Genomic DNA, 9,171 nt, shown 5'->3' on the forward strand with positions numbered 1-9,171 from the left:
TTTTTCTAACTTCTTATCTTTTTAAAATTATTTTCAAATCTTTTTCAACTAATCACTATTTCTTACCTTTTTCAAAACCACCTAATCACTTCTTCTCTCTCAATATTTGAAAATCACTAACCACTTTTTCAAAAAATTTTTATTTTCGAAAACTCTCTCTCTCATCTCTTTCTATTTAATCACTAACACTTATCCTCCTTTGATAATTCGGACCCCCCTCTCTATAAGTTCGAATTCTCTACCTCACCCTTCTATTCTCCTTTTCCTCTGACACATCAAGAAATCTCTATATTGTGACATAGAGAATTCCATACTTCCTTGTTTTCTTCTCTTTCATATGAGTAGGAACAAAGATAAAGGTATTCTTGTTGAAGCTGATCCTGAACTTGATAGGACTCTGAAGAGGAAGTTAAGAGAAGCTAAAGCACAACTCTCTGGAGAGGACCTAACAGAAATTTTCGAAAAAGAAGAGGACATGGCAGCCGAAAATAACAACAATGCCAACAATGCAAGGAAGGTGCTTGGTGACTTTACTGCACCTACTCCCGACTTCTATGGGAGAAGCATCTCTATTCCTGCCATTGGAGCAAACAACTTTGAGCTTAAGCATCAATTACTTTCTCTGATGCAACAGAATTTCAAGTTTCATGGACTTCCATTGGAAGATCCTCATCAGTACTTGGCTGAATTTTTGCAAATATGTGACACTGTTAAGACCAATGGAGTCGATCCTGAGGTCTACAGACTCATGCTTTTCCCTTTTGCTGTAAGAGACAGAGATAGTATATAGTTGAACTCACAACCTAGAGACAGCCTGAACTCTTGGGAAAAGCTGGTCAATACCTTCTTAGCTAAATTTTTTCCACCTCAAAAGATGAGTAAGCTTAGAGTGGAAGTTCAAACCTTCAAACAAAGGGAAGGTGAATCCCTCTATGAAGCTTGGGAAAGATAGAAGCAATTGATTAGAAGGTGTCCTTCTGACATGCTTTCAGAATGGAGCGTCATAGGTATCTTCTATGATGGTATATCTGAGTTATCCAAGATGTTATTGGACAATTCTGCAGGTGGATCTATTCATCTGAAGAAAACACCTACAGAAGCCCAGGAACTCATTAAAATAGTTGCAAATAACCAGTTCATGTACACTTCTGAAAGAAATCCTGTGAACAATGGGACAACTTAGAAGAAATGAGTTCTTGAGATTGATACTCTGAATGACATATTGGCTCAGAACAAAATATTAACCCAGCAAGTCAATATAATTTCTCAAAATATGACTGGATTGCAGGCTGCATCTGGCAGTGCTAAAGAAGCCTCCTCTGAAGGAGAAGCTTATGACCCTGAGAATCTTGCAATGGAGGAGGTGAATTACATGGGAAAACTCTATAGAAACACCTACAATTCTTCATGGAGGAATCACCCAAATTTCTCATGGAAGGATCAACAGAAGCCTCAACAAGGCTTCAATAACAATAATGGTGGGAGAAACAGGTTTGACAATAGCAAACCTTTTCCATCATCTTCTCAGCAACAGACAGAGAATTCTGAGTAGTGCCTTTCTGGCTTAGCAACCATAGGCTCTGATCTATCTAAGACCACACTAAGTTTCATGAATGAAACAAGATCCTCCATTAGCAATTTGGAGGCACAAGTTTGGCAATTGAGTAAAAGAGTTATTGAAACTCCTCCTAGCACTCTCCCAAGCAATGCAGAAGAAAATCCCAAGAGAGAGTGCAAGGTCATAACCATGACCAACATGGCCGAACTTGGAGAGAGTGAGGAGGACGTGATTCCTAGTAAGAAAAACCTCATGGGATGTCCTCTGGACAAAAAGGAGTTCCATGTTGAGGAACCAAGGGAATCTGAGGCTCATATAGAGACTATAGAGATTCCATTGAACCTGCTTCTGCCATTCAAGAGCTTTGATGAGTATTCTTCCTCTGAAGAGGATGAAGATATTACTGAATTGCAAGTTACTAAGTAACTTGGAGCAATCATGAAGCTGAATGCCAAGCTATTTGGTAATGAGACTTTGGAGAATGAACCTCCATTGCTCATTAATGAACTAAACGCCTTGGCTCTGGTGAAGATACCTCAAAAGAAACCAGACCCCGGAAGGTTCTTAATACCTTGCACCATAGGCATCATGACCTTTGAGAAGGCTCTATGTGACCTGGGGTCAGGCATAAACCTCATGCCACTCTCTGTAATGGAGAAACTAGGGATCTTTGAGCTATAAGCTACAAGAATCTCACTGGATATGACAGACAATTCAAAGAAATAGGCTTATAGACTTATAGAGGATGTTTTAATAAAGGTTGAGGGCCTTTACATCCCTACTGATTTCATAATCCTAGACACTGGGAAGGATGAGGATGAATCCATCATCCTTGGCAGACCATTCCTAGCCACAGTAAAAGCTATGATTGATGTTGACAGAGGAAAGTTGGTCCTTCAAGTGAATGAGGACAACCTTGTATTTAAGGCTCAAGGATCTCCTTCTGTACACATGGAGAAGAAGCATGAAAAGCTTCTCTCAGTACAGAGTCAAACAGAGCCCCCACATTCAAACTCTAAGTTTGATGTTGGGAGGCCCCAACCGTGCTCTGAATATCTATGAAGCTCCATGAGAGCTCGCTGTCAATCTATTGACATTAAAGAAGCGCTTATTGGGAGGTAACCCAATTTTTATTTATCTATGTTAAAGTTCTATTTTCCATTGTTATTTTATGTTTTCTTTAGGTTGATGATCATATGGAGTCACAAAAATAACTGCAAAAATCAAAGCAAATTCAAAAATAGCATTAAAAATAGCACATCCTGGAGGAGGATCTTACTGGCGTTTGAATGCCAGTGAGGGTAGCAGAACGGGCATTAAACGCTCATTCTGGCACCATTCTGTGCGTTTAACGCCAGAAAAGGGCACAAGACTGGCGGTTAATGCCAGAAAAGGGCACTAAGCTGGCGTTAAACGCCTGAAAGGGAAGAAAAGCTGGCGTTTAACGCCAGGAACGGGTAGCGACCTGGCATTTAACGCCCGGATTAGCACTCAGAGGGCGTTTACACGCCAGAATGGTGCAGGGATGAGAAATCCTTGACACCTCAGGATCTGTGGACCCCACAGGATCCCCACCTACCTCAACTCACTCTCTCTCTTCTTCACACATTCCAATAACACCCTTTTCCAAATACCCCTCACCAATCACCTCCATTTCTCTTTCCCAATAACCCTTCACCAATCACCTCCATCCACTCTTCCCCAAACACCCCACCTACCCCACCATTCAAAATTCAAAAACTTTCCCTCCCAAACCTAACCCCTAGTACACAAACCCTACCCCCTCTCTCCACTCCTATATAAACCCCTCATCCCTCCTTCATTTTCACACATCATAAACACTTCTTTCCCCCCTTGGCCGAACTACTCACACCTCTCCATCTCCTCAATTTTCTTCTTCTTCTGCTTCCTTTTTTCTTCTTTTGCTCGAGGACGAACAAACCTTTTAAGTATGGTGTGGTAAAACCATTGCTTTTTGTTTTTTTTTCATAAACATTTATGGCACCTAAGGCCGGAGAAACCTCTAGAAAGAGGAAAGGGAAGGCAAAAGCTTCAACCTCCGAGTCATGAGAGATGGAGAGATTCATCTCAAAGGTCCATCAAGACAACTTCTATGAAGTTGTGGCCAAGAAGAAAGTGATCCCTGAGGTCCCTTTCATGCTCAAAAGGAATGAGTATCCGGAGATCCGACGTGAGATTCGAAGAAGAGGTTGGAAAGTTCTCAACAACCCCATTCAACAAGTCAGAATCTTAATGGTTCAAGAGTTCTATGCTAATGCATGGATCAGCAAAAACCATGACCAAAGTGTGAACCCAAACCTAAAGAATTGGCTTACAATGGTTCGGGGGAAATACTTATATTTCAGTCCGAAAAATGTAAGGTTGGCATTCAACTTGCCAATAATGCAAGGAGATGAACGCCCCTACACTAGAAGGGTCAACTTTGATCAAAGGTTGGACCAAGTCCTCATGGACATATGTGTGGAAAGAGCTCAATAGAAAAAAGACTCCAAAAGCAAGCCGGTTCAATTGAGAAGGCATGACCTTAAACCTGTGGCTAGAGGATGGTTGGAATTCATCCAACGCTCTATTATTCCTACTAGCAACCGGTCTGAAGTGACTGTAGATCGGTCTATCATGATCCATAACATCATGATTGGAGAGGAAGTGGAAGTTCATGAGATTATACCTCTAGAACTATATAAGGTTGCTGACAAACCCTCCACTTTAGCAAGGTTAGCCTTCCCTCATCTCATTTGTCACCTATGCAATTTAGCTGGAATTGTCATAGTGGAAGACATCCTCATTGAAGAGGACAAGCCCATCACTAAAGAAAGGATGGAGCAAACAAGAGAGCCCACTCATGGATCTCAACAAAAGCATGAGGAAGTCCCTCATCAAGAAATCCCTGAGATGCCTCAAGGGATGCATTTTCCTCCACACAACTATTGGGAGCAACTTAACACCTCTTTGGGAGATTTGAGTTCCAATATGGAGCAACTAAGGATGGAACACCAAGGGCACTCTATTATTGATGCTTGAAAACTTATCTCTCAACAAATTTTCGTTCGGCAAGTATACTGAATTGTCGTCAAGTAAAACTCACAATAGAGTGAGGTCGAATCCCACAAGGATTGATTGGTCAAGCAATTTTAGTTAGAAGAATATGCTAGTTGAGCTAAACAGAATTTAGATTGAGATGCAGAAATTTAAATGACTGGAAAGTAAATAACAGAAATTAAAGTGCAGAATCTTAAATGGGGATTTGGGGTAATGAGCATGAAATTAAATGACAGAAAGTAAAGAGAATGGGTAAGATCAGAAATGGGGAAATTATTGGGTTCAGGAGATGTTACATTCTCCGGATCAAGTTCATTCTCATCTCTTCCTCAATCAATGCATTCATCGATCTCCTTGGCAATCTTAAGTGATTGAATCCTAATTCCTTGGCAATCCAATCTCTCTAAGCTTGAACAATTGCCCAATTCCTTGATTTAATTGCTCATGGGAAGAGATTAAGTGTGATCACTGATTATACCACATGTATTTCCAAATCAAAGTGTTGGGAGTATTACATGTCACTATATCCGCCCAAACCCCAATTTGGTCCAACATGAAAAACATTTCTAGCATGATCTCCTCATCCCTTTTCCAAGGCTCAAAGGAGATCCAATTATGGAGAGTTTCTTTTCCAAGACAACTAACTAATAATTAAGATCGAAAGCTTTCTAGTAAGATCAAGAGAAAAGAAAGAAGAAGAAGAATAAAAACTATAATTGATCCATCAAATTACAACAGAGCTCCCTAACCTAATGATAGGGGTTTAGTTGTTTATAGCTCTAGAAATGAAAAATGGCAGAAAAGAAGAATCCCTGCTAAAAGTGCAGAAAAGTAAATCTATAGAGAGTAGTTCCCAAAAGTGCCAAGCTTCTCTATAGTTCAACACTACTCCTATATATACTACTCCTCTTGATCTTCTAGTGAGTTCTTCAAGTCTTGGATGTGGGCTTTGGATCTTGAGTTGAAGCAGTTCTCATCTTTAGTGGGCCCAACTTGCAGAGAAAGATGAATTAGGCTTTGGGTATTTAATAAGATTTAACGTTGATTGCCATTGTGGGTTCGAGAACGTTAGTGGCATTCACTTTTTTCACTAACATTCCATCTTCATATATCCATATTAAATCCAATGTTAGTGGTCTTAACGTGACCACTAACGTTGATTTCTCAAAACTTGGCCAACGTTATTGGGACTCACTTTTCCCAATAACGTTGGCTTATACCCCTTCGCAAACGTTAATGGGAATCACTTTTCCTATTAACGTTGCTTAGTGCCCCTTTGTTCCTATGTTAGAGTCCACGTTAGTATAGCTAATGTGACTCTTAATGTAGGTGTGATCCACCTTCGAGAGCGTTAGTGACACTCACCTTTGTCACTAACGCTCCAAATGCCACATTCTCTACGTTGGAACTCACATTAAGTAAGTTAACGTGGCTCTTAACGTAGTAGTGATGCCATCTTCCAACGTTAGTGACAAAAGTGAGTGTCACTAACGTTGGCTCTTTGATTTCAACTCCACGTTAAATTTCACATTAATAGTCTTAACATGAAAGTTAACGTAGGCAATGCTAGTTGGTCCAACATTAGTGACAAAAGTGAGTGTCACTAACGTTGGCTTTTGTTTTCCTCTTCCACGTTAGAGTTCAAGTTAACTAAGTTAACGTGACTCTTAACGTGGATCATTGCCAAGTTCTCCAACGTTAGTGGTGTTCACGTTTTCTCTTAACGTTGGAGTTTCTTTTTCTTCTACGTTAACTACCACGTTAACTTAGTTAACGTGGCAAGTAACGCGAGCTTTGGATGGCTTCACAGGCGTTATTGGTGATCACTTTTCTCATTAACGTTGTAAGCTTTACCATTCCACGTTAGTGTTCACGTTGACTAGGTTAACGTGAATACTAACGTGGTTCTTCCTTGCTTCCTTTGCCCTAAAAACAAGCAATTAAGTGCATCAAAGCTCTAGCCAAAGTCATGAGATTATGCATCATCAATTTATCATGCAATTCTAGCAAAATACTCATGAAATTATGCAAAGTTCACAAAAGTTGCTTGAATCAAGGTGTAAGTGTAATTTCATCCAAAACAAGCCTTATTCACTAAGAAAATGCATGAAACTACCCTAAAACAGTAAAGAAAAGGTCAGTAAAACTAGCCTAGATGCCCTGGCATCACAACACCAAAACTAAAGGTTGCTTGTCCCTAAGCAAGTACTAAAGCATAAGAAGAATGAAATGAAATAACAAGAAGATAAAATAGAAGTAGCATTCCTGGTTTATGGGGTTTCATGCATAGCAACTTAGGTTCTTTTCCTCTAGCTTTCAAGCCTTTATCAAATCCTTAGTCACTTTCTTGATTGCACTCTTTGAGACTTCTTTCTTATTGATCCTTCCTTCTTTTTCAAAGTTATTTTTCTTTTTGCTAAGTGCTTTGTAAGAGGGCGACTCTTTATGATAAGCTTTCAGCCAACACTCCCAAACCAGTTGGTTTTAAGGTGCTAGGTGTTAAGACACCCCTAAGGACATACTCCCTCAAGTCTCTTTCCCTCATACATACACACCACAGGCATATGGTTTGTTATTTTCCCTTTCTTGAGACCTTGGTGTCCAGCACCTCTTTGGGTTATTAAGTGTTTTGTAGCAAAGGTTACTCTTGATAGTGGACTTTCAGCTGATAATCTCGGATTAGTTAATCCAAGTTACCAAGTGATAATGCACCCCTAAGAGCTTATTCATCCAAGTATATCCTTTGTACATAAACACCACAGACACATGCCTCAATTTTGAAACCCTTGATGCCTAGCATTGTTTCTTATTGTGTTTCTTTCCTTTTCACTTTTATTGCTCTTCCTCTTTTCTTATTGGGATCTTTTTGTTTAGCTAGTCTCAAAGGGTGTGTCTCAAACAAAGGACATAGGATAGATAGTTGCTTTCTTTCCTTCTTTGGTGAACCAACTTAGCTTACTAATAATCATACCACAAACATTTAGAATGCACTTCATAAAATAACTCCACTCTTGTTCTTTTCATAACATTTTCTTTTTGATTAACTTAAAGAGACAAGCATACAAGTAAGAAAGGTGAAAGTGAACACTTAAGACATTAAGCTAGCACACTTAGCCTAAGCAATAAAACTTAAATGTATAATTGAAAGTCCTAAGCTATCATGGAAGCATGTTCTATTTCATACATGATTTTCCTTATTTAAAGCTTTGAAAAAGGTAAACTAAGAAGGAACTTCACCACCTTTCACTTACTGGTATGCTCATGTTCTTCTGCTCCCTTGGGATTCTCCTTGATAACTTGAGTCTCCATTCCCCTTGCGCTTCCCCATCATAGACATGTCCTATCTTGAGATTTCAAACCCTGTGTAAAGTAACCGAGCAACACTATCTTGTCAATCATATGATGGGGGCATGCGTCTCGAAGATTATTAAAGCGTTCCAAGTATTCATAGAGGGTCTCACTTTCATCCTGAACGATCATAGACATGTCCTTCCTCAGCTTATCGGCAACTTTAGCTGGAAAGAATTTATCCAGAAACTCTCTCCTAAGTGTATCCCAGTTGGAAACAGTTATTGCGGGTTGAGTGTAGTACCACTCTCTTGCCTTTCCCTCCAGAGAAAATGGGAAGGCTTTCAACAGAATGGAGATTTCATCAGTGCCATCATGCTTAACAGTAGAACAAGTAGTCTAGAAATCCCTAAGATGCTTGATAGGATCTTGAGCAGGTAAGCCATGAAACTTGGGCATCAAGTTGAGTAGTGAAGACTTTATTTCAAAATCTACAGCTACTGCTGGGTGGTGTGCCTGGAATGGTTGGAGCGTAAAATCAGGGGCTCCTTCCTCCTGGATAGTGACTCTTCTGGGCGCTGCCATGTCACCTGCACGTAAATGAACTGGATCAGTAGAGAGGGAGCTTGTTTCTTCCTTAGATGACGGTTCAGGTTCGTCCTCAAAGAGGAGTCGCCGACGCCGAGCTTGCCTTATACGTGAAAGAGTTCTTTCAAATTCAAGGTCAAATACTGGCAAGCTTGGATCAGGAAGTGAACACGTCATTTAACGAAAGAAACATACAGCTCATAGTGACAAAAATAAAATAAAATGCAAATAAATAAATTCTAATTAATAACTTTAGCACTCTATTGCAACTCTCCGGCAACGGTGCCGAAAATTGTTGCGAGCAGAAATTGGCGAATTAAAAATTATTAAAATATATACGTTACAAGTATAGTTCTTAACTCACCAGAAATCCACTTATCAATTTAGAAAGGTGTCACAGAAATTTGAAATTAAAATACTGGGAGTATGGATCCTAGGTCGTCTCCCAACGAGTTGCAGAAAAGTGTGCTATTTTATTAATCAGATGTTTTCAAAAAGGTTTGAGTTGAGTAAATAGGAAATAAAATTGGAGAATTTAAATAATGTAAATAAAAGCCTTGACTGGGAGTTGATTAGTTGGAAGTCCCATTATTATTGGATTACTCTCTAGATTGATTGATAATTAAAGGTTATCCTATTTAGTTATCTCTTACTAGGTAGGGGAAAGTCAAACAAGT

General features: G+C 39.5%; 1 non-coding gene across 1 annotated transcript; it reads left to right on the forward strand.

Moving 5' to 3' along the window:
- The first annotated feature begins 8,011 nt into the window (after positions 1 to 8,011).
- Positions 8,012 to 8,119, forward strand: LOC130938106 (small nucleolar RNA R71). Its single transcript, XR_009069285.1, has one exon. It is a non-coding gene; the product is annotated as a small nucleolar RNA R71 (small nucleolar RNA).
- The last annotated feature ends 1,052 nt before the right edge of the window (positions 8,120 to 9,171 follow it).

The sequence above is a fragment of the Arachis stenosperma genome, chromosome 6 (genome assembly GCF_014773155.1).
Source record: "Arachis stenosperma cultivar V10309 chromosome 6, arast.V10309.gnm1.PFL2, whole genome shotgun sequence".
Lineage (NCBI taxonomy): Eukaryota > Viridiplantae > Streptophyta > Magnoliopsida > Fabales > Fabaceae > Arachis > Arachis stenosperma.